Source organism: Trachurus japonicus, chromosome 12 (assembly GCF_045865225.1).
Source record: "Trachurus japonicus isolate A0001 chromosome 12, Traja_1.0".
In the NCBI taxonomy this organism is placed as follows: domain Eukaryota; kingdom Metazoa; phylum Chordata; class Actinopteri; order Carangiformes; family Carangidae; genus Trachurus; species Trachurus japonicus.
Window position 1 is genome coordinate 27,674,787 of NC_140918.1, and position 25,403 is coordinate 27,700,189.

Here is a 25,403-nt window from a genome sequence, read left to right on the forward strand (position 1 = left end):
CTCCCCTCTCCCGGCAGCCCCTCACCAACAGCTCACGACTAAAGAGGAAGCAGCTACGTCACAGTGAGCCGTCGACGTCTGTTGATACAGAGGTTGGTTCGTCTCATCCTGCTGCACTGCCACTTTGATTCTCAGTGTGAGTGTGTGTCTGCATCTCACTGCTGCTTAAGAAGAGCCGAGGATGACACGTGATGACACTAAACTTTTGTTTGCACATGAAGAGAGGGTATAAAGTCAGGCAGTCTTCAGGTTTCCTCTGCTCTCATCTTTAAGTTATTTCTAACTAAGTTAAATTGACGACATGAGAGTTGAGCTCTGAGGAATCTGAACGTAGCACTCACTGAATGTACTTAAGTTTGGCTTTGCCTGATGAATATTTAATAATATGAACATTGTTGAATATGTAGTGATCTCACTGTATTTATTACTACACCGTTAACAGCATAATCAGAGCTAAGATTTATTAAGCCTCATTAATTTGTTGCTACAAAGCAATTTTCAACCACAGTTACTGTATGTGGCTTCATTCGCTTCTTCACTTGTGATTTGCACAAAGAGCTGAAAACAAAAGTGTCTATACAGAATCTACAGTTTATATCAAGAGGGTTGAGATTACAGTTTTATTGAGAGTTTGACAAAGTTTTTATGCAGAATTGTTATAACTTTGACCTTGTGTCACTTTTTGTGTCACTGAATATAATAATGCGACTGGACTGACTGGAATCTAATATAGAAATGATGTAGATCTAGAGTTTTCTACAGAAGTGAAAGGTGACCGGACTTCCTGTTTTGGATCAAGACTTGTTGCCTCCCAGTTAAAAACCCTCATGTTACCCCTGGACATTTTTGTCCACCTCTCACAATTTCCCAACTCCCCACGGTCAAATGAAAGGTCACTGAAGCCTGATTTTTGGCAAGGAGGTGTATCTTTGGGTAAACTCTGGATGTTCCGAGTTTCAGAATGAAAGTCAATTCTTTGGACTCGTAATGCATTTTTACAACATCCATGATCCTTCAAGTGGACAAAAATGTCCACCTCTGCCTATGTTTTTTTTAAAAATGTATTTTAAGGTAAAAATTGTAACTAACAGATATCACCATGAAACTTACCAAATTTATCACTTACATTAAGATAGGCCTACTTTTTTTTTTTTTGTATTACAAGTTTTGTCAAATGTTATGTTTAGTTATGTAAATGAGGCAATATCTAATGAAATATGGGCTAATTTCCAGAACCAAAATCTGAACAATGGATAAAGTTTTTACAGAGGGGATTTTGGATATCTCTTTTTATCACTCTGTAAATGAGAAAATACTGTCACCAGCCCTAAAGCCCATAGAGCCCTATAGAAATCATGTGTTTTTATATGTTTAGTCAAGACCCAGCCCTATGTGTAGCACAAATATTTTGGAAGTAACTGATATCTAAATTTTGTCCAGGGGTCATGGATGTGGTAAAAAGTGAGGGAGCATCTAAGTTAAAGGCTGCATCAGTTGAACTGACCCAAAAGCCCCCAGCACTGGACCCCCTGTGTTTCCTATACTCACACCTTGTTGTATGTGTTGTGTTTCAATGAAAGCGTATGAAGAGCGGGCCTTCAGAGATCAGATGAGCACATTGGACAGAGTTTACACATGAGACTCATTAGACTGGCTCCACTGGACTGTGCAGTACAGATCAAAGCAACAGCAACTACAACACAACGACAATGAGCAGAAGCTGTAGCAAACAATTACGTGGTTATTTAGAGAGGAACCGTGTGTTTGAGGCTCAGGATTTAGACACACAGGGAAACAGCTCTGGTTAAGGTTACTAATGCTGTTGTCATGGTGTCAGACAGGGGACTCGTCCTGTTAGATCTGATGCGTTTGATCACCGGATCTTATTACAGAGACTAGAATGCGTCATTGGGATTAAAGAAACCACACTGTACTTATTACATAGATGTGTTAACAATGGTCCTGTTCACACCGGCTTTAACATACGTCTCCAGTGACCACTTTTGATCAGATCTCATACAAATAATAGGTGTTGTTTAATTGTTGTCTGTGTGTGTATGTGTGAGAGAGGTAGTATGGGACACTGAGCAAGTTAATGCACTGTTCACAGCTCTTACAGTAAAAAAGAGTTTTATCCATTTGAAACAGTAAAATACTTTGGCTCATAATGAGACCGCAGCAGAGGACGTCAGTAGAGTAGTTGGTCCTTTAACGTGGTCAGGACACATTCATGTTCACACTGCTGAAACAATGTTGACACTTGGTCTGGACCGACTCTGACTGTGTCTGATAGGACCTCAAACTCGTCCTCAATGTGTCTCAGACGCGTTCACACTTGACATTAGAGCTAATTATGTTAACAGGTCTGAAAAAGGCCAATGACTCTGCCGTGAACACACGAGTCATGGAGTTCTACATGATTCTGTGCTTTCTCCTTATACATGATTCCTTTAGGTGATATGTTTTAAAGACTCAACTATCAACTATCAGATGACCTGCATGGTTAACTTCTCAATTCAGACCAAATTGAAGTTATTGTACTCGGTGCTGAACACCTCAAATACAATATGTGAAAATATAGGCTACGTTCAGACTGCAGGTCATTCCAATTTTTTGCTCAGAATCGATTTTTTGTTTGGCTGTTCACATTACCATCTAAAATGTGGCCTATATCAGATTCCAGTGTGAACGGTTTGCGGTTCCGAACTGACCCGCATGCGCAAAAGAACAGTAACGACGACGCCCGGTGCAGCAGCTGTTGTACAGGAAACATATAGCCAGGGAATGAGTATTTTCACTTTTATTTCGAAATGTCTGTGAATTGGAAGCTGGAAAATGTCTCAGCAGCAATCTGCGGGTTCTAACCTGTTCCGCCCCAAACCAGCCACCCTGACCCTCACCCGCCGCAGCCGATGACATCACCCGCTCGGTCTATGAAGGCTACATGCAATACACACCCATGACAAGCCCCAGGTTTCTCCAAACCGGGTGTTCTGTTACACGTTTATGACGTTTGTGGTGCCCCCTATGGGCCAAGCTCAAAATGTTTTGGTGGGCGCGTCCTTAGTCCCCTTCTGAAGATATTAACTTTTTCGAGTTTCGTGACGATCGGAAAAACGGTTCATGATTATTGGGGCCGATATTCGCTAAGCCTCGCCCTTTGCGAGGATATTTTTCTTGACGGCGGCCATGTTTTTCAGGAACAAAGGCACGTAGAAACAAGGTTTGTGGCCATTTGAAGCAGAAAGTTTCACCTTTCAATTGATCCATAGTATGTGTTGGTGGCAATAATATAGACTACGCTGTGGCTCTACAAAAATTGTCAAAAATGGTCTAAATTGCCGGTACACTTGACTAAAACTTTGGAAAAGAGCGTGGCACTCAATGAGTTAAAAATGACTGCCTCGGTCCCCCGATGCCATATACCAAGTTTGGTGTTGATCCCATATACTGTATATTTCAAAAGTTCTATTAATTTTACTGTTTTCAAAATTATGCAAATGAGCAATAAATCTGTAATAGCGGGGTTGATGGTGCAAGAGGCTTTTCTATAGAGGACTATCAGGAGGTCATGTACGAAAAATTAGAGCTGGGCGGTATGACCAAAAATTTATATCACGGTATTTTTCATAATTATATGGGTTTCACGGTATTTGACGGTATTTTTTTTTTTCATGCATGACTGGGTGTTAACCCCATTTTCTAATAATTTAGAGAATAATTACTGCAGTAAATTGGCTTAGAATGACCTATTTTACTGTCACAAGGAGTGAATATTGTAGAAGAACATTAGTATCCAGACTAGTATTAACACGGGTTTGAATGGTCCCACAAAATGCTGCTGTTCACAAAGAGGTGGCAGTGGCACTCATAACTGTAATGAGGTGAAGGAATCAGAATGTATGACTGTTGCAGTCAAAATACAGAAGCCTTTATTAATATAATACAGACTAAAAAAATTATCAACTTGATTATATATAAAGATTTTTGCACGTGAGAATAATTATCAATCTAAATGCTATCTAATAAATATCTGTTCTCAAAATGAATTCATGACATCAAATAAACATTTCTTCACACACAAAAAAAGTCCAGGCCTAGCTACTGCTTTGCAAGTCCAGGGTTTCCGCTACATGTAATTGATCGTGGCGCACCGCCACGGCAAAATAAAAGCCGCCACACCTTCAGAATGATGATTTTTTTTATTTTTTTTATTTTTTTAATGTTAAAACAATGTAAAGCAGGTTTTCCACTAGGGGTTGCACAGACTAGTCCCCTGCTCCACAATGACGTTTTGAGCTTGACGTCGACTAGTCGCTGATCATGTAACAGTAGGCTACAAGAGAGGAGCGGCTTGAAACAACAGCTGAGTGCGCTGAATGAAAAAAATACGAGCGCCGTCAAGCTGGATAGAACGAGACCGTACCAGACAGGAAGTCAGGCACAGAAAAGGCGAGAGAATCCGGTCAATTTTCAAAATAAAATAACGGGTCGATGTTTGACCGGCGTGGAGAGAGAGAGCAGGAGAAACTGCCGCTTCCGCGGGCAGTGTGTCCGGGCTGCCAGCAATTAAAAAAAAAAAAAAAACTCCGCTCATATCGACAGCTTTACGTCGCACAACAACAACAGCAACAACCAACCAGGAAAAACAAAAACTGTGAGTAAAACTGTGACTGAGCAGGACTGTGATGGTGACGAGGCCTGTGTGTCGTTTTCCTCCCTAATTGTGTAATGAACAGTAGCTACAGTATTTTCTTTTGCACCTGTATATGTTACAACAAAACAAACTGATTTACAGTTTGTTGTTTATAAAGCTGCTGTACTGTGGACTAATTTCTGTGCGTGAGCTGTCAGTCAGTGAATACAGATTGTTGCAGAGCATTTCCCTCCTCCTGGGATTTTAGTTATGATGGGAAAAATATGAATGATGTCATCAGCGACTAGTCGACGATCCGGTCGCGCGCACCCCCCCCCCCCAAATAAGACCACCCTCGCCGCAGTGAAACACACCTGCGTTAGTGGCCTTGACTTTATGAAGTTGGTCACTTCGATGCTGTCGTTTAAAATCTCATGTAACACCAACCTGAATTCATAAAGTTTCCTCATGAAGCAGTCAGGAGGCTCACCGACATGACGTGCATGTTTTGTGTTGAGATGCGTCTGGAGATGAGCCAGCTTCATGCCACTGTTTGCTAACTTCTCCCCACAGAAGAAAAAAAACAAAAACACGATGGCTCGAGTGGGTTGCAACTCGTGGACGTAAATCCCTTCATCACAAATTTGTCTGAATACTGTCGGGATTTTACCGGCGCTGGTTTCGCCTTTTTTTATTTTATTTTTTATCACTTATCCCTCCGTGGTTTAGCAGCGCTGCTGCTGTTACACATCAACCCCGAGTCCGTTGTTTGATTGACAGCCGATGCCGGCAAATGCCAGGTTGGGTTAAACCATCTGGTGGGGGGGGGAACTCGGTGAAGTAAAAAAAACTTTTACAGATTATGGTTGTTTGATCAGCGTGAAATTTTTTTTTAAAGCCGAAGTAGTTCCTCTGTGGCTGTGACATTTTCTCCGTACATGTTATTCACCAGCTCAACCCAGGCATGTAGCTTGTTTGGTACAACTGCAAAACAGTCCCCCTCTCAAACAATGTCCCGCGGCGCGACGTTCCGCCGCCACTCTGTTATAGCGCCCCCATGAGGCTGTTTTGGACCAAATTTTTTGAGCAGCATTTGGATGTTGTTTATAGTCCATGCACCAAGTTTCATGTCCCTAGGTCCTTCCAGCTCGCCATAAATCAAAACACAAACAACAACGGTTAATGACGGAACAGGCCACGCCCACTTTCACCTATCAACATGGCACTCAAGATATTAGTTAATAGTCACCCCTAGAGCATGCATACCAAATTTGGTGAAATTCTGTTCAATGGTCTTTGAGATACAGATTTTTGGCATTTATAGCGCCCCCTATAGGCTGAGCTCAAAATGCTTTGGTAGGCAGCTTCCCAGTCCCATTGTGAACCTACCCACCAAGTTTTGTGACGATAGGTCAAAGGGTGTGGGAGTTATGGCCAATCAATTCTAAGCCCCTCCCATTTCGAAGATTCATTGGTACCTGGCGGCCATGTTTTTTGACTGATCTGGCTCAATTATAATAGAAATGTGTCTTTTCATCCCCCGAAGCCGTGTACCAAATTTGGTGTTGATAGAGTTAATCTTTCAAAAGTTCTATTCATTTTACTGGTTTTCCACATTATGCAAATTAGCAAAAAATCTAGTTAGGCGGTCTGGTTGGCTTTTTTGTAGAGCACATGACTGGACCTGTGTGTCAAATTTCAAGTCAATCAGACTTAGGGTGTGGTGGGCGTGGCCTCTCCCAAAAAACTTTTTAAAACGTGAATTACAGCGCCACCATCTGGCCAACTGGGATAATATTTTAATAAAAGTTGATGCACATTATTTCCAATCATTGGGCCAAGTTTAATCTTTCTAATAATAAACCCGCACAATCGTAGAAGCTTAGAGCTTTTTAAAACAAAACCTAGAGCAGGGGTCATCAACTATATTTGTCGAAGGGCCAGAATCTTTCTCAGCAGACACCTTGGGGGCCGGACATTCAAATAGGCTGAGATTGAAATTAAATTCACCTTTTTGCCTATTAATTTAGTTGTTTATATTTTATTTTACCTGTAAGCTCATAATTTTCATTTATACACATCTTTGGTGTTTTGTATGATATAAAATGAAAAATCTTGACAGCTGGACTTTCAGATAGCCTACATGCTGGAGCTTTACACTGCTGACTTGCCCTGTGATTTTCAGCCTAAATATGAAAGGAGGCTGACAATCAGTTCTGATTGATACAAGTCAGTAGTCCTGAAATGCTTGTTTCTCTTCTGTAATTCTACATCTGGGAGGCGACGTTTTTCCACACACAGAGCTCAGTGGGAAACAGTAGGAGAGACACAGGTGGAGGGGGAACCGGGACACAACACCAGAGGGAGAAGCAGGTCGACGTACAGAAAAAAAAACAACCGAGTGGCATCAAACATGCGCCGCTACCGAATCGTTTTTGTTTTGAGAGGGTGAATAGCGCGCATCTACACTGAATGGGTTTGAGTGCGCAAAAGACGCTACTGAACGGGCCGCCCGTGCACACCCGGCTGGTTTAACCAAGGCGGCGGCCAAAATCACCCAGGCAGCTCACCTCTTCAGACAGACAGGGAAAACCCTGCAGTCCAAGCTCCCTAAACTTTCATGCACGGTGCTTTGAGTACCGCGGCGTTTCCTAATCCCAGTGCAGGGGCTCACAGGCACACACAAACACGTTGAGCGTGTCTCCGTTTCCCAGCGCATTGACTTACAGGCGCACAGAGCCCGACAAATATAATGCTTGTAAACTTTTAGAACTCAGTCGCGGGCCGGATTGGAAGGTTCGGCGGGCCGGATTCGGCCCGCGGGCCGCCAGTTGATGATCACTGACCTAGAGTAAACATTGTAAAGTGACGTAAAAGTCGCATCAAATCCGCCTTAGCTGTTCACACTGGGGTCACATTGGAAAAAATCGAATCTGAATCTGATTCAGGACCACATATGGAAGTGGCCTGAATCTGATTCGAAAATGTCAGATTCAATGCGACTTGTGCTGTTCACACTGTCAAAAGCAAATCGGACATGGGTCACAAATTAGATACAGGTCACTAACTGCAGTGTGAACGTAGCCATAGTTAGGATGGCATTACCTCGGCCTCCACTGCTACAGTAACCTACCTTTAGTCTCTGACAGTCTTCTTCCACCTGCATGCCATTATTGTGAAAATCCGAAACATCCTGTCTTGAAAAACGAGTCCATGCATGTGTTGCCTGTAGACTGGACCGCTGTTTTCTGGATTTTCCAATAACTCAGTGAAAGGCCAAAATGCTGCAGCTTCAGCACTGACAGGGACAGAGATTCTGCTCCTTCTCTCCTACAAACCATTATCAGGCACCACTGCTCATGTCCCTCTCTCTCCATGCATATACAGTGCTTTGCAAAAGTATACATATGCAGACTTTTCAGATTTTTTGTAAAAAATCTTGAACACCATGTATCATTTTCCTTCCACCTCACAGTTATGCACAACTTTGTGTTGGTCTATCACATAAAATCCCAATAAAATACATTTAAGTTTGTGGGGTCTGAAACTTCTGCAAGGTGCTGTATATCACACTGCTGCATGTTGCCTCCATTACAGCAAATAAACTACTGCATGTATCATTATTACTAAAGGAGGCAGAGGAAGAACATGCTGTCTTCAGTAACAAGGCTTCATACTAATGACTAGGACCAACTCTACATATCAAACAGAGGGAGTTAGACTAAATAAAGAGCTGCCTTTTCTAAAAGTCTGTTACATCCTGTGGTTGGAAGTAAATAAAGACTAAACTGTTGTGGATCCCAGACGGCGGCTGTCAGCTGTGTGAGGGAGTAAATAAAACGGATGAGTCAGGGTCTGGGTCCTGTCTGCTCACCTGATGGAGCGTGTGCTTTTCAGCTTAATCTCTGGCCTGCAGTCTCACCTGTGGCCTTTTGCTGCACATGTTCTCTCTCTCTCCCAATTTTCCCATCTTGTCTTTCTCTACTGAACAAAGGGAACAGGAAAGGAACAGCCTGAGAAAAGTTACTTCAAAACGATTAAGATTAAGTTTGTCTTCTCTGAGTGATGATTTTACAGCTGAAATCACAGCTCCGTCTGTTTGGTGATTTTGACAACATCTCAGTTATAAAATCAGAATTTGACCACAGTTCCAGACATAGTTCTTGATTTAGTGTTTAGCTAAAGCAGCTGGAGGTTCAGACAGATTAAACTTGAAATGGAACGAACACTACCAATCAAAAGTTTTAGAACGCCCCAATTCTTTCAGTTTTTATTGAAAATTCTGCAGTTTAACGTCTCATTGTACTCTGAATGAAATGAAAGTATAGAGCAAATGAACAACTGGAACATGGAATGAATTTATAAACCAAAAAGTATTTTTCATTTTTGACTCATCAGAGTAGCCACCTTTGGCAGATATAACAGCAGAGCACACTTGTGGCATTCTTTCTACAATGGAAATCCAATGTTCTTCCCAACTCTGCTGCAGAAGTTCCCATAAATGTGTAGCATTTTGCTTTCACTCTTCGATGGGGTTTAAGTCTGGAGACTGTGCTGGCCACTCCATGTTTTTAAGCTGTAATTTGACATAGCTTGGACTTGTGTTTGGGGTAGATCTGCGGGCACATCCGTGGAGTCCGTGGATAAACTGCGGGTCGGGCGGATGACATGACGAAAAAATGTATTTTAATTAGTTTGGGCGGGTGGCGGTTGAACCAATTAGAAAAAATACATACATAGTTGTTGTATATCTAATAGATATACAACAACGGGCGGATGGCGGGCGGGTGTGGTTTTAAAAAAACGTTGGTTCCGGTGGATGGCGGGTGGATGACGACTTTTGTGATGCGGTTGCGGATGAAGTAATTGCCTATGCGCGCAGCTCTAGTTTGGGGTCATTATCTTGCTGTAGGATGAACCCCTCACCAACTGGGCTCATACCAGAGGGTCCTGCATGGCGCTGCGGGACGCTGTGGTAGCTGTTTTGGGTCAGGGTGCCTTTCACTCTGTACAAGTCACAGACTCTGGATCCAGGAACACAGCCCCAGACCATCCTCCATGTTTGACAGCGTGGTACAAACCTTGAGTTGTATTTTTCTATTCCAGCTAGCAGCTTGTCTAAGGGTCAACAGGTAGAACACCCTGGCATGTGTGACAACTAATTTGCAGTCACTTTATTTAGATTAATTTTGCTGAAAATATTACTTAAAACCACTTTCATACATCATTTTTGTAGTTGACACATTAAGGTTTTTAAATAGGCAAAGGGTTTCTGATTTGTTAGGGAAAAATGCAAAAAGTGTTACAACTGTCCCTGGTCTCCCCTAAACATGGCTGTCAGGTAGTCCCATTAAAAAAATTAAAATGTGGTAATATGTGCATGTTGCGGAGCCGCACAGAGAGGCTGCCTCTAGGGAATTACATCAAACGCAACAAAATACCGGAGTTTTCTGTGCAAAGCACCAGTCAATTTAAGCACATGAAAATATATATACAGTATATACGTATGTAAAAAAAATAAATAAAAAAAACCCGGACGCCCCGGACAGGACGTGAAGATGAACGGGTCACCCGATGCATGCTGCAACCACGTAATGTTACAGACAGGCACTGGCAGCATTATCAGATCTTGAGCATGTGATTTACCTCCGGGTACCGAAACTTGGCACCGAAAGACGAGGCATGTTTTGATACTCGGCACTACCGAAGGATTTCGGTCGGTGCCACAAAAGAACCAAAGTTCGGTACCCAGCCCTAGCGACAGCGAACAAAAATCCTTGCGTGATGATTTCAAATTTTGATTAATCAGTCCATAACACCTTCTTCCAGTCTTCTGTAGTCTATGCTGGCGTTTCATGGTCCAGCCATGCCTCTTTTTCTTTTCTTTTCTTCATTTCAAGCTATTCATTAGACTTGAACTGCCTGAATTTCAATAAAAAACTAAAACATCAAAATTTGGGGTGTTGACCGGTAGTGTATAAATGCTAATACGCTAATGGGCTAACTTACTATTGTAGGTCATGCAAACATTAGGTGACATCAGTGGCGTGCACAGATTTTTTGAAAGGCAGGGGCGAAAAGAAAAAGAAAGGGCACATACAGTAGGTCCTTGCCACTGAAGAGGGCACTTTAGCATGCGTTTTGGCTTCAAATACCCCTTTCCCACGGGCCAAAAAACCCGTTTAACCTTTTGGTGGCAGTGGGAAAGGTGCACCGACCCGCGTCAAACGACTCGGCAAGCGACGCGGGTTAAAGCAACATTGCGGAGTTTCAGCTCAGTGCTTCCACCATCTGGTTGAGAAGCGCTATCGTCTGGGGGGAAAAACGAAACTTAACGAAACTTATCAGCCAGCGCATCCAGCGTTTATTCCCATTAATAAACGACAGTATTTCCCACATGTTTGCAAGGAGACTGTGTGGCGGGTGGAGGGGGGAGCGGCGGTGACGACGACGACCGGAGGGGAACCGTAAGTTTCGCTTTTACCCACCACGTCTCTCCCTCGACGCAGAGGGGAGGAGGGGGGGGGGGTGTTTCGTACCCGTGCAGTTTCAGCCGACGCGACCCGGCTCAGGCTGCAGCAGCAGCACCATTCATCCTATTAACCATTTTTCTACCATTGCAATGAGTCTGGAAACATTATTTTAAGGCCGAAAAACTCTGCAATGTTACTTTAAAATCGGCTTCAATCGGCTCGACTCTGATTGGCTTGCAGTGGGAACGCCAGACCTGGGTCAACCCGCTAATTTACGTGATGACGTTGAGCGTTGGGCAACTGGTTTATGCAGGGGTCAGGGGTCAGACAGACCCCCCACCCCCGGCTCAGACCCGGCTCATTTTGGTCAATGGGAAAGGAGCCAAATGCCGATTGTTAGCGGGTCGACCCGCATTTAAAATACCCGCGTCGACCTGCTAATTTTAGTGAGAAAACGGCTTAAAAGGGCACATTTGCACGCCCCCCCCGCCCCCCATCTGTGCACTCCACTGGGTGACATGTTTCATATAAAATAGGCATACATCTGATTGTCTTTCTTAATTTGAAGAACAGGGGACAAACAGTGTATCACAAGACAGTACAACTATTACAATTCCTGAAATAAAACAGACCAAGTTGCCCAGTAATTCCTGATTTGTTACATGTGCAGACCTGTACAGTAGTTTTCACTGTAACTGACATGCAAACACTGTCTTGTGGAGCCATGAGGTGTTCCATACTGTGTGAGTGTGTTGTAGTGTATAAAGCTGCCAATGGTCGTGTGACTCATGTTGTTGTTGTTATGAGTGTTGATACTTCTATGCAATGTGCCTGGTTTTATTTCTAATGTAATGACTGACGAGAGCTAAGAAATGAACTGTTTGTAATTATATTGCGTTTATTCGGCTGGAGCTACTTTTTACAGCTAGAGACAATTGGACAGGACACTCAGTATTTGACTAAGTGATAAGTCTTAATGGAGGAGGAATTATGAGGGTACAGTTTCTGTGTTGTGCCACTACTAATTAAACTACAATTTGCACTCCTTTCCTGTTGTGTGGTCTTTGTTTAGCGCTCACATTTTTACTTTCCTCTGATAAACTCTACTCAGATTTAACCCTAACCCATGAATTAATGTAAATATGATGTTAAGTCTGGATCACAGAGCTGTTTGTATTGTAAAGGGGTTTCCTGCTTTATCTCTGTTTTTCTTTCTTTTTCTTTTCGTTGTCCAATCCATAAAGACAACTCTGGGTTATTCTATGTGTTTGAAACACAGACATAAATTGTTGAATCTGCTGAGAGTTTGTTTGCTCTGTTCAAAACAGGCCTCATATCAAAGTCTATTCCACCCTCAGATCCTGTTTCCCTCTCCCGTCCCTCAGCTTACTTCCCAAAATAAGATCATTGATTTGCTTTAATTCCAGTGTGTTAATAAATAATTCATCATTTATTTGAGTAATTTTCAAAAACACACACATGAATAGAATCATGAAGAGGTTTGATTCATGACAAATAGGCAGATTTCACACTGGATTTGGATAAAATCCTAAAAGCTCCAGTCTAATTTCAAAGACTGAACAGAGCGAACACACTCTGCTGTTTGAGAAGAGAGGTATAGCAAAATACATTTCCATCCTCCAAAGAACATCTTATGCTTTGATGTATGTTGCTTTAAAAGGAAATAATGCAGTAAGCGACAGCCTGCTGCATACTGATGGTAGATTATATCGGGGCTGGAGGTCTGATGTTTTCAGCTCTGTCTCTCCCGTTCTCATAAACATGAGAATTTCTGCAGATTTTCCCCTGGACTCAAAGATGGACTGATTCGACTTGGGTGGTCACAGATAAAGGTTTTTGGTATTCACAAATTCAAAATGACACAGTGTAACAAATGTCTGGCTCTTACTCAATACTATCACTCAGGAAGAGGAGATAGTGACCACATTTCCTTCAATGAGGGAGGTGGAGGAAACCAAGAGGTGATGATGATTCTACTTGTGCTGCTCTTAAGAGGCACTTAACTCACTGTAGGTTGACACTATTGGTAGGTCTATGTAAATTTACTTCTAATTGTTAAATTATGTTTTGGTGTTAAACAGCAGGAGTTGATCTACTCTATCCTCACAGTTATTTTGTATCTTTCAGTGTTACTTCTGTAGACTGGGTGATACAGAGTCCTTAAAGGAGACATATTCTGCCCCCTTTCCACAAATTAAAATACTTCCCAGGTGTCTTAAAGACATGTCTGTGACATGCTTTGGTCAAAATACCTCAAGGATCAAACATCACTGCTCTTTTCAAAACAGACCTGTTCAGAACGGCTGGTTTCAGTGCCTGTCCCTTTAAATGCAAATTAACCACTGCTTGCCCCGCCCCAGGGGTGGGGTTATGCAAATTCAAAAACTGGTTACATCACTGGCAGACAACTGAGCAAACAGCTCGTAAAACCATGTGGATTTCAACCTAGGGGGCCTGTACATAACTGATTTTTTTTTTTTCCAATTCTCACATTTTGGGGGCTGGAAGGCAAGACAAACACCCAGATATATGTTAAAGAGCCTTCAAAAAGTGATATTTCCATAATATGTCCCCTTTAAATTAAAAATTGTGCAGCAAAAGAGAGAAAGTGTCTGTCCATATAATAATACACAAGTCAGATTATCAATCAGCGGCTGTCAGCACCTTCAGATATTTTGATACAAAGGTTTGGCAAAAGGAAAACTACATTTGCCAGTGATTCTTGGTTCTCCTCAAATAAACACTGAGCTGCTCCCTTCAGGGTGGAGATATACCCCATGAATATATTATAAGACCTGGATAGTGGATCCAAAATTACACCAAATACTGTACCACTCTAGGCCTCTTCATTCAAAAAACCTCCTCAGACAAATATAATCCACCTGCAAAATCATACATTTCTTTCCTCTGTAGTGCATATCTCAAAAATCTGTTCTCACTATTTCAGATCATTTTGTATCATAGACATTGTTGATTTGCAGATATGAAAGGCTGCAGATTGTGAGCTGCACAAACACAATGAATGTCCTTCACAGTATCCTCCCAGGGCAGCCTGTGACCTCTCCAACACACACACTCACTGTGGACGCTCTCAGAGGCCACCAGGAGGCGCACACATTAAACAGCACATGGGACCTGCAGGCCAGGGGAATTACTCATCTGCAACATGTAAGGAGATCCTGCTGAAGTCTGGATCCATCCTGTTTCCCCACATCATTTATTAGGAGTGAGTGTCACTTGAATTGAAGGAACATAAAAGGCAATACTATCACTTTCTTTTTATAGTGGATTATCCATGTTAAGGCTGCTAATCTAAATGAACATGTGATCTAATCAAAGCCCATATATAAACACACATGCTTTGGTCTGCTGTTCACCACTAGATGTCACTTCTTTCTCTGACACTAGTGTATTTGTGTTGAACAATGACTGTGGAGGTGTAATACTGAAGAAGAAAAGATACTTTGTTATTGAGTCACAAATACATTGTTATGTTTTGTATTTCTACTGACTGAGTGAATTTATTCTGAGTGAGTTAACATGGTAAGACTCGTGTTTGACTTTGTGTATGTCTTTAATATTATCTGTATAGTTTTGATGGAGCTTCTAAGTACAATATCAGAAACACTCCCTTCCACTTTCACTTCATTGGCCTTGTAGTAGTAGTGATTTTCTTTCTTTCTTTCTTTCTTATGTGCAGAGTAGGCTACAACTAGAAAATAATATAATTAATCTTATTTGTAATGAAGACTTTATGAATGCTTTCTTTAATTTATGCTAGCCACTCAATTATTTTAGTCACTAGGCCAGGGCATATTGTTTTAATCGACATTCAGAAGGAGTGATTATCTAGAAATGTGTTTGTTTCTGCCTCCTAATTGAAACTGAAGGATTAAATGCACGACGGAGATTCATCTCAATCAATATTGTGCTGTTTGACTCATATCAGATGTTTGTTGTGACGGTCGAAGCTGCAGTGTACCAGCCGCCCTGAAGGCATCACAGATGCACCTGCGTCTGAAGGGCGCTGCGCTCTGATTGGCCGGTTGCCATGGGAGGCGGGAGCCCTCTGCGGAGCCGGAGCGGATGATTAGGCGCTACACCTGGCTGTCACGACAAGTGCGCCTACCTGTCACTTCCTGCTGTCGCTATTTATGCATTTTCATTTCTTTCCACGGCTCGAGGTAGCCTGGCGCGTCACTGCCATGATTGTATGATTTCGTCTAATGTATCCCGCGCGGTGTGTGGACCCCGCGGACCAGACGTTACGACCTTGGCTTCATGTTCGACTCAAAGGGAGAGTAGCCCCCCCAGGACGCTGCTGGGAAAACACCGTCCGGGCTTAATCACCCTCACCCACCGCGGCTGGACTGGATTTAATGTGGCCGCAGACTTTCGTTTGTATCCAGAGAGCAGCAGCAGCAGCGGCAGCAGAGGCAGCGGAGGAGAGGAGAGGAGAAGAGAGGAGAGGTAGGTAGCCTCCGCACCACACAGCGTCAGCCCGCTCTCACTGCAGCCGCAGCAGAGGCCCCGGCGCTGGGCTTCAGCAGGCTGCGATAACCGCCGTGTCACACGGAGCTGCTGTCGTGATGTGACGCCGTGTGTGTTACCGGACAGATGCTCCGTGAATCACGGACACGGCTGATGTGTTTACGGTTCGTCGTTCAGGCGCAGATGTGTACGTGTGTACGTGTGTACGTGTGTGTGTAGGCTATGTGTGTGTATGTGTGTCTCTGCGACAGTGGACGTGAGTCTCAGGTGTCAATACATGTTTGTATGAGCAGGGCCGGCGCCAGGTTTTATTGGGCCTTAAGCAGAGGATGACCCACCCACCTTTACTACACAGCCCCTGTGAAAGCTGCAACATGTTGACATACAGGGTCTTATATCAGCTATCAGCTCCTAACTGATCACACCCGTGACTGAGTGTGTGTGATTACAGCTGATCTGAGAACAGACCACCTCACTGTCCATTCATCTCCACTGCTGCTGTCCTCTTCATTATGATGGATCTGGTGTTTGTTTATTTATTTTTGATCAAACAAACACGTTAACAGTTTGTCTTCTTCTCTATTGAATATTACAAATTGGAAAAATATCTGTAGAGAAATGTCCAGACCCAGATTAAACAGAAAAAATCTTGACCATTTAATTGAAATATTATTGAAATTGGCCAAGTGCAATAACCAAACTGCATGTAACTGCAGTTGTTTTCTTTCCGATGAAAGTAAATGAAAAACTGTGGTTCTACAGAGACATGACGTCTTTAAGATTTGTTTTCCAGCTATAAAAGAGCACAGTTTTTCCTTTTCTCTCTCTCTCTCTCTTTTTTTTTTTTTTTTTTTTACAAATTATGCAGTAAAAATGAAAATGACCATTTTATCTAAACCTGACTCATAGCTTTTTAAAATATTACCCAGCTCTCCAGTGAAATGCACAGTCTGCAACTTGTGCAGCTTGTGTTGCCTCAAAACAATAACAATCAAAACAATAACAAACGACAGTGTTGGGTGGTGTCATGATCGTGTGGGATCATGGGAGTTGTCGTCATCACCACCACCATTACTGTAACTGTAAACTGGTTTCAGTTCCTATAGTGTCAGTGGTTTAGGTTTTTTTTTTTTTTAATCTGAAGCTGAATTATCCACAGTCGTCCTGCTCTCGACAGCACACACACCAGCTCATTACTACCAGCTTAAACACTGAGTAAAGATGTTTCACATTTAACCTCTGAAAACTAGATCTGTGGGAGGGCTCAAAAAAGGGCTCAAAAAACATGTTATAATCACCCAGATTTATCATAGACACTGAATGAAATGTTTGAAATGATTTTCTGTAATCCGATGGTCAATGAACTAACAATGTGTGACGTTCTTCCATCAGAAAATGCAACCAAATTAGTGCTTAAAATTATACACTCACAATCAATTTATATAACATTTCTCATTAAAAAGTGATCATAGACAAACAGTTTGCTTGAATGGAATCAGTACAAGTGGAGCGCAGGGAAAGAAGAGGGAAGAACTGGGAGATCACTGCCGACCTTTGTTGTGATGGTTTCTCTGATAACAGACCAGCAGGTTAAAACCAGAGGAAATGCTGAATGAAGCAGTTTCACTTTAAAACCCAGAGATCCACTGACGTAGTTCAAGTTGTTGTTCTGTCTTGATGACTGCAGCTGAGGCAGAGCCACACCGACACCGAAATCTGTGTGTGAGTGTGTGTGAGTGAGTGTCGAGGGACTGACCTGATACTGTGTCACACTTCACACTTCTGGCCCCACATTATACATCGCACACTGAAGAGGCATCATGTAGGTTTGTTTGGTTGAGTGTAAATTGGCAAAGGGGTATGGGTATGACTTGTTAACTGCAGTGTAGTGGCATCCCAGTGGCTGAGTTAAAGACTTTATAACTTCAAAACTCAAAAAACAGAACAAGTGCACCGAGTCACATCCGTCCTTTTTTTGTGTCCCCGGAAACACTTGTGCTATTTGGTTTGGTGACAAATAAGGATTGGAGAGATGAGCAATTCAGAAATATCTTTAAAAAGTGTTGTACTGGCATGCATCAGATTTGTTCGAATGTAGATTTTGTAATTATGCTGATTTTATGTCATTTGACTTGAACCTTTTTTAACAAAGAAAAACAAGACTGAATGCCCCTGAAAATGTCAAATGGTGTAACCACAAAAGAATGATAAATATTAGATATTTTAACCACCTACAGTGGATTTAAACGTACTTCTAAAAACATTAGCCTGAATTGATTTTTTTTATTTTTTTGCAAAATTCAAATTTTAGGCTAATGCATTTTGGCAATACTGAGCAGGGCCTATTCTAAAAACACTGTCTTTTTTCTAAATTTAATGACAAATTAGGCTATGTAAAATTTGCCAAGAAACAGTGTTGCATTGCAAAAATTAATTGTATTTTTTTTTTCCACATTTGAGTCCAGATTTATTTGTATGGTCAGATTTTTATGAAAAAATACTCATTACACCAATTGACATTGGTTTGCATCATGTCATTGACCCATTTAAAATGTATTTTGTCCAATTGATGAAATTGATGATGTTTTCTATTGTTGCTCATGCTCCTAGGGTGCAGTGTATTGAACTCTCAGGGCCGGGGCGGCTGTGGCTCAGGAGGTAGAGCGGGTCGTCCACTAACCGGAAGGTCGGTGGTTCGATTCCAGGCTCCTCCAGTCAACATGTCGAAGTGTCCTTGGGCAAGACACTGAACCCACACTTGCCCCCCGATGTGTCCATCGGGGTATGAATGTGTGTGAATGCTTAGTTTCCTGCACTATACAGTGCTGTATGAATGTGTGTGAAAGGGTGAATGTGACCATTACATTGTAAAGCGCTTTGAGTGGTCCAAGAGACTAGAAAAGCGCTATATAAGTGCAAGTCCATTTACCATTTACCATTTACCACCGTACTTATAGGAGTGTGCATTGGCAAGAATCTGGCGATACAATAAGGTATATTACGATACGATTAGCAAGACGACATATTGTGATTTTTTCCCCCCTTTTTTGACTACGTTAGATTTGCTAACACTTGAACATGTGATGAGCCGCAGACCTGTGCTCTCAGAGATCTTATTGTTCAGTTGAAGCAGAGGAGTCAATGGCTGAATGACTGAGTTTTAAAGGGATAGTTCAACATCTTGACATATTGGCCCATTGCCATAATCCCTATAGTCTTAGCAGTAGGTTCGTTACCTTTAATTGTCGGTGCAAGCTGTTTTTAGAACGGCGGAGCAGAGCCGTGAGCTGCTCAGAGCTACGCTACGGAGGCTCATGGGATTTCTTGGTTTCCCTCATCAAACTCATCAAAAACACAATCCAACAACTCCAAAACGTTCTCGAAGCGTAGCGTAGCTCCGAGCAGCTCACAAAAGTGAACCACCGCCGTGAATGTTTGCATGTTAATTGAATATCGATACAGTATTGCAAAATGAAATATCCCGATATTTTCTTACACCTCTAGTACTTTAGCCTCTGTTGTATTTTATGTCCAACAGAGCTCAGCTGATGGTCGTATCTGACTAGCTGTGCTGACTAGAAACCCAAAATACCTGGAGCTGAGCTGACTGTCAGTCCTCCACTCAGTCCCTGTTGACTGTGTGTCAGAGGAGTAAGAGGCTGAAATATTTAACCCTGTTATCCTCCCTGTGATGGGCCGATCACAGCTCACCGCTTCATAATGGTTTTATAGCTCATTAGGTTATTGACACTCTTCAGTGCGGTGCTGTACTGACTCTGTGTTATCTGACTTGACCTGATGGTGCAGCGATGTAGACGCATGTTTCTCTTCCTGTTTGTTGTGACAGCGCGTGTGTGTATGTGTGCGTGTTCACACATGGTGGTTTCAAACGTTGTTCCATACACACAGAGTCAGACAGAGGCTGGACCCGGCTCACTGTTACAGCTACACTTTGCTTTTCATTTGTGACAGCTCTGTAGTGAACTGTAAACTGAGACACTGTTTCTGAATGACTCACACCCAGTTTGGCATCTCTGTGCAGCTTGGGGCCACATCCAATAATACACAGGGGCAGAATCTTGCACTTATTTTACTGCGTCGCTCTCGGTACATTGGACCTTGGCATGTGTCGTGACGAGTAAAACTTAATTCTGTGAGAGTATACACACCTGAAACTAAAAATGCAATAATAAAATTGTATATATTATATAGTACCTGGCATTTCAAATACAATGAAGTAGTATATTACAACTCACATTGTGCCAATTTCTGTTATAGTATTATATTTATATTGTAATATAGTTTCACAGTTGTATTGCAGGCCATCTGGTTGCAGTTATGACTGTCCTTTATCCTTTATATATTCTTTTCTCACTGCCTCAGAAGGAAACATCCCAACATTTATGAACTGATACAGCAGCAATAACAAAAAAATACAATACTGTGAGCATATGATATCAATCATCATATGATATGACGTTATAAGATATCATCATATCATTTATCATGTTTTGGTGCTGTTGACCTAGATTTTAATCTGCTTGTGGAAAACAGATCATGTGGAGTAGGATATTTCAGAATGATGTGTATTAACTCGGTGGGAGGCCAAGTCAGCAACACTGTACAGAGGTACAGTACTGTGTCCCAATGCCATAAACAGTATGTATGTTACTATATATTGATATTGATAGCATTCAGTTGAAAAAATGAGAATAATCTTTTTAAATGTGATTGTGAATGTAAATATGAGTAAATCTTCCATTTGTTTTTGCATTCTCTTCCTGCAGTGCATTGTGAGAGAGTAGTTTCCAGCAAAGGCTCACTCAGAATTTTTCTTTAAGTGTAGCTGCTGAATGAAAGGACACGTTGTTGGTCTGGTAATTTGTTGTCATATATTTGAAGGAAAAACCATGGCATTTTCAAAACGTCAGACATTCTATTAAAAATGAATGATGATGAATGAATAGCTGCTGTATTTTACAGTGTCACATTATGATTTGTTAGCAGCCTAATGTTATGAACGTGTTTTCAGTCTGTTTCTAGTGACTATTTCACTGACTATTTTTGTGGCCCAGCTTAAAGGGATAGTTAAACATTTTGGCAAATTGGCCCATTGCCATAATCCCTATAGCAGACATAGCAGTAGGTTCGTTACCTTTAATTTCCTTGGTTTCCCTCATCAAATTTCCTTGGTTTCCCTCATCAAGCTCATCAAATACACAATCCAACAACTCCAAAACACTCTCGTGGACAAGTTGTGACCTGCACATTTACCACGCTACAGTATGAAATTTCTAGGGCAATCGAATTTCAATAATCGAATATTCGCGGACATAAAATCGATCAAAATGCGCAATCGTAACGTCTGAAGGGGGGCGACAACTCTGTCTGGTAACGTTCCATTATTACCTCATAGCGTGGTGAATGTGCAGGTCACAACTTGTCCAACAGAACGTTTTGGAGTTGTTGGATTGCGTATTTGATGAGTTTGATGACGGAAAACAAGAAATCCCATTAGCCTCCGTAGTGTAGCTCTGAACAGCTCGTGGCTCTACTCCGCCATTCTAAAAATAGCTTGCACCGATAATTAAAGGTAACAAACCTACTCCTCAGACTATAGGGATCATGGCAATGGGCTATTTTGCTGAAATGTTGAACTATCCCTTGAAGCTGCAGGGGTTAGTTCATGCTTGTAAAGAGGTCTAATGTGGTTGCACATCATGTTCCACCTGTATGAGAGCCCAGGACTCTCCTCCTGGGAGCAGTGAAATCTCAGGAAACCCTCCCAGCAGAATGAATGTAAACACTTTACTGACCTTCCAAAAGTCTTTTCCTCAGTAACAGCTGTTGGACAGATAGGAGCAGGATGTTTTAAAGTTATCTCGGACGTGTTTCGAAATCTTCATGTCTTGTTTTGCTCATTTGCTTTTACTTTCTGATTGAGAAATGTGGATCAGGCCTTAAGCCCCGCCCACCACCTGCTGTCTCCAGGTGAAACAGCAGAGAGTGTGAAGATGGTCAGAGGAGGAAACATCAGAGAGGCTCAGCTTCTTGTTTGAGCCTCAGTCGGACCCAGACCCGGAGGAGGAGTCTGAGACCAGAACCAGAGTCAGCGTAATAAGCACTGTTGTGTGTTTGACACAGAGTTGTTCAGGCTTAATTAGCCCCGCCCCCCAGTCCCACTCGTTGGCAGGATTGGTTCATTAGATCTGTGACACATTAAACCAGTGGTTCACAACCTTTTTTGGCTCATGACCCCATTTTGACATCACAAATTTGTGACCCCTAAATCAAGATGCGCAAGCTCAGATATGCTGCACTTTATTTGAACTTGATTTATATTTTCGAGAAAGTGAAAGTATCGAATAGTTGTTTAAGATTTTCTGTGGTGTTTTTAATCATAATTTTAAAAAGAAAAATAATTAGTTAAACAAACATTTTTATCAGAGTGTTTTTTTTTATATGAACTACTAGACATTTCAGGTAACCCCATTTGAATTCCAGGCGACCCCACGTGGGGTCCCGACCCCAAGGTTGTAAAACACTGCATTAAACTCTGTGTCTTTCTCATGAGAATCTTTGTTTCCCTGCAGTTCAAGATGGAAACACTCAGTCATAGTGTTGATGAGTATTTCACGCATCATATGTTTTTTATAAACTCATCATATGGACGCTGACAAGGTGAAACACTTGATTTTCATCAGAGAGTCTTTCCAGTTCCAGTTTCACCGTGTGAAATTTCATTTTTTGTGTTAGAATAGAAATAATAAGTGAATAAATCAAATGATGTTGATCCAAAATGATGTAGTTGAATAACATCAGTTTTCATCAAATCCCCAGAGCAAATGATCCCCTCATCACATATTGAATAGCTTTTTCCATTTGCTGTTTTTCCAACAGCCGTCGCTTATTTGCACTTATTTTTGGCTGTGAGATGCTTTGTGCATTGCATTATGGGACAATGAGTCTCTCAAAAACTTGATTGTTCAGTGTGTTTTTTTGTCACTTTCAGTGTGAATGCAGCCTGAGCAGAATGACTCTAGTGTGGACCTGGACTCAGTGGAGGGTCAATGCAGTGGCTCAGGTGTAATGTTGGTGTGTGCTGCCCTCTAGTGGCCTCATGTTTGTGTGTTAGTGTTCAAGAGAGAAGGTTTTTCTCATGAGTTCTGTTCGTGCTAAATTGATTAATTTTTCTTGGTGATAAATGTAATTCAGCTTCATTCAGCATTCCTCCCAGAGTGCTGATGTGAACAGTGATACACTTATTAAGTTCTTCACTAAATGGTATGCTGCATTTAATGTTGTGTTTCCCACAAGCTGCCTACATAATGTCACTGATCTAATGTGCTTATATTATCCAGCTACAGACGTCTTGCGCTCTGAGCTGAACTCCAACTTTTACTTGCAGCTGATACACAGCCAGTCCTTTAATTCCATTAATAACAGCAATTTACCCTCTTTTGCTGTAAACCTGGTTGGCACTGTGATATGTGGTTAGCACTACTGCCTCACAGCAAGAAAGTTCTGGGTTTGATCCACGAGCCTGTGGTCTCTCTCTCTGTGTGGAGTCTCCTTTTGCTTGCTTACTTACAAACATTTAGCAAACAGATGTTTTTTGTCATACTGCTCTGATTACCATTCAAATAAATCTCCTCGAGGTCCAGTCTGGTGCTGCCCGAGGGACCTGGACAGAGACAGAGACACTGGGTCTTGGTGGCAGGGTGCTGGATGTCACTGGTTGGCTCTATATAGACATACTAATAAACATCAGATTTTTTTAAATATTTATTTTGAACATGTAAAAATAAGGCACAGTTTCAATTTGTTCCTCCGTCTGTAAATAACATAAACAAGTTAAAGAACAAAAATTGGAAACAAAAACACAAAGCAAGGAGTGAGAAAAAGCTGTGCTTATTGGATGCCACCCCTTTTTCCACAAATCATGAATAAATCGATCACTTGTCCCACTTCCTTAATTGCCCTTCATTACATTGTGTTAGGAAAAAAAGAAAAATAAAATATAGAAGGTAAATTAAAAAAAATAATAATAAAAAAATGAGGCCACCCCTGTGTTGTGGATGGTGATGGTGAAGTAGACAGAGGAACAGAGGTGTGGTCTCTGCTCTCCTCCATTACACTGCTGCTCTAACTGGCAGAGGGACAGACAGTGAGGGGTGAAGCTAATTTCGGTGCTTCACCAGAATGTCTGTCTTCGTCTGACAGGGGCGTGACAGATGGAGGCACCGGGCCAGAGGGGGCCACATATACGTCATTATAATTTCAGCAACTACCTCATGTGTGTTCTTTATGCTGAGCTAATGGTTGTTGCAGTACAGCGTGTAGTGACCAGTGATGGGAATAACGGCCTTATGAAATAAGCGTTACTAAAAAAAAAATTACTGTTTCTCCCCGTTATAACGCTGTTACCGTTACTGACAATAATACTTGCCATTACTTGCTTTTACTTGACTCAAGAAGTCCTGTCACAAAATAATACACCAAGTTAGTAAGTTATATACACTTTTTTTTCAGTCCATCAACTCGTAGGAAACAAGCTGTTTATCTTTATCTAACCAACTCACTTGGTTAGTTCCTGATAAACGGGAGGTTGTGTCAAGTAATTTGACATATTTGAGCAATAGCCACTTTTCCTGGTAATTATTTACTTTTATAATGTACCGTAATTCAGTTGCTAACTAAGTTACCTTTTGATGAAAGTACATTTAAAAAAAAAAAAAAAAAAATTATTTATTTAAAGCAGAAGTAAGTGGTCCGGTCGTTTTGGCTAATGCTGCGTTCCAGGCAGGCTTTTGAAATCGTAAATTACAGCTTCAAGTCACAACTTACGACTTTGTAGCGTTTCAGGCAACCCACTCGTGTTTTTCCGACCTGTTTTACCGGTGAAAGTCACTATAACGGCCACTCGTAACTTCCGACCGGTGAACTCGTACCAGATCGAACTGGTACCACTTCACGGTCGGAAAAATACGAGTTTCCTTGAACGCACCATAACAGTCCTCGTCCCTACGTCACCACATTCACGGCGTTCCTTGGCTGCACACACAGCCCTGCATGCCGTTCTCTCTCCTCATTGGATAAAAACTGTAGGATACGATAAATGTTTTCTCTTCGGCTCAGAGCAGAGCAGAGGGACTGAGAGACCCGTGTTTCAGTCCAAACACTCTATGTAAGTGATTGCTGTCGGAAGATATAACTATTTAATACTTATATTAACACAAATATATCACTTACTTCTGCTTTAAGGAGGACAATGCACATTAATGGACATAATAAAATATAAAAGCGCCAGTGTTAGCCAACGGCTAGTTTCCGACTGTAGTCCTCCTGGCAAGGTGTTAAAAGCCATTAAAATAAACACAAGGACATAACAACAGAATTCATAAAACAGGAAAAACACACATGTATACAACAGAAACCAACAGACAAAAAAACTACAAAGAGAGACAATTAACATAGTTAGTAATGATCTTTTAATAGGAACATGCCCAACACTGGTAGTGTAACATGTCGAGACAAAGCAGGACAGTAATAACCGTAATATCTGCTGATGCAGAATAATTCAAACATGCTGAACTGACAGCTTCTGTTGAAGGATATAGAAAACATGAGACAGCTGTTTTCACAGGCTGGCTGATGGTACATACACACTGTGGCTAACTGATACTTTATGTGTAAAGTCAGTGGAGTCCTGCTTCGAGACCTCCTGCTGTAACGGTCGAGGGCTTAGACGGAGAAAAAAAAACAATGGACACAAATCAATT

General features: G+C 41.8%; 1 protein-coding gene across 1 annotated transcript in view; it reads left to right on the forward strand.

The window, feature by feature from the left end:
* Positions 1–15,463: 15,463 nt before the first annotated feature.
* LOC146977698 (ras-specific guanine nucleotide-releasing factor RalGPS1) overlaps positions 15,464–25,403 on the forward strand; it is a 104,384-nt gene continuing 94,444 nt past the window's right edge. Inside the window, exon 1 of the mRNA XM_085794120.1 lies at positions 15,464–15,600. The gene's annotated coding sequence lies outside the window, so the exon portion shown is untranslated. The remainder of the gene's footprint in view (positions 15,601–25,403) is intronic.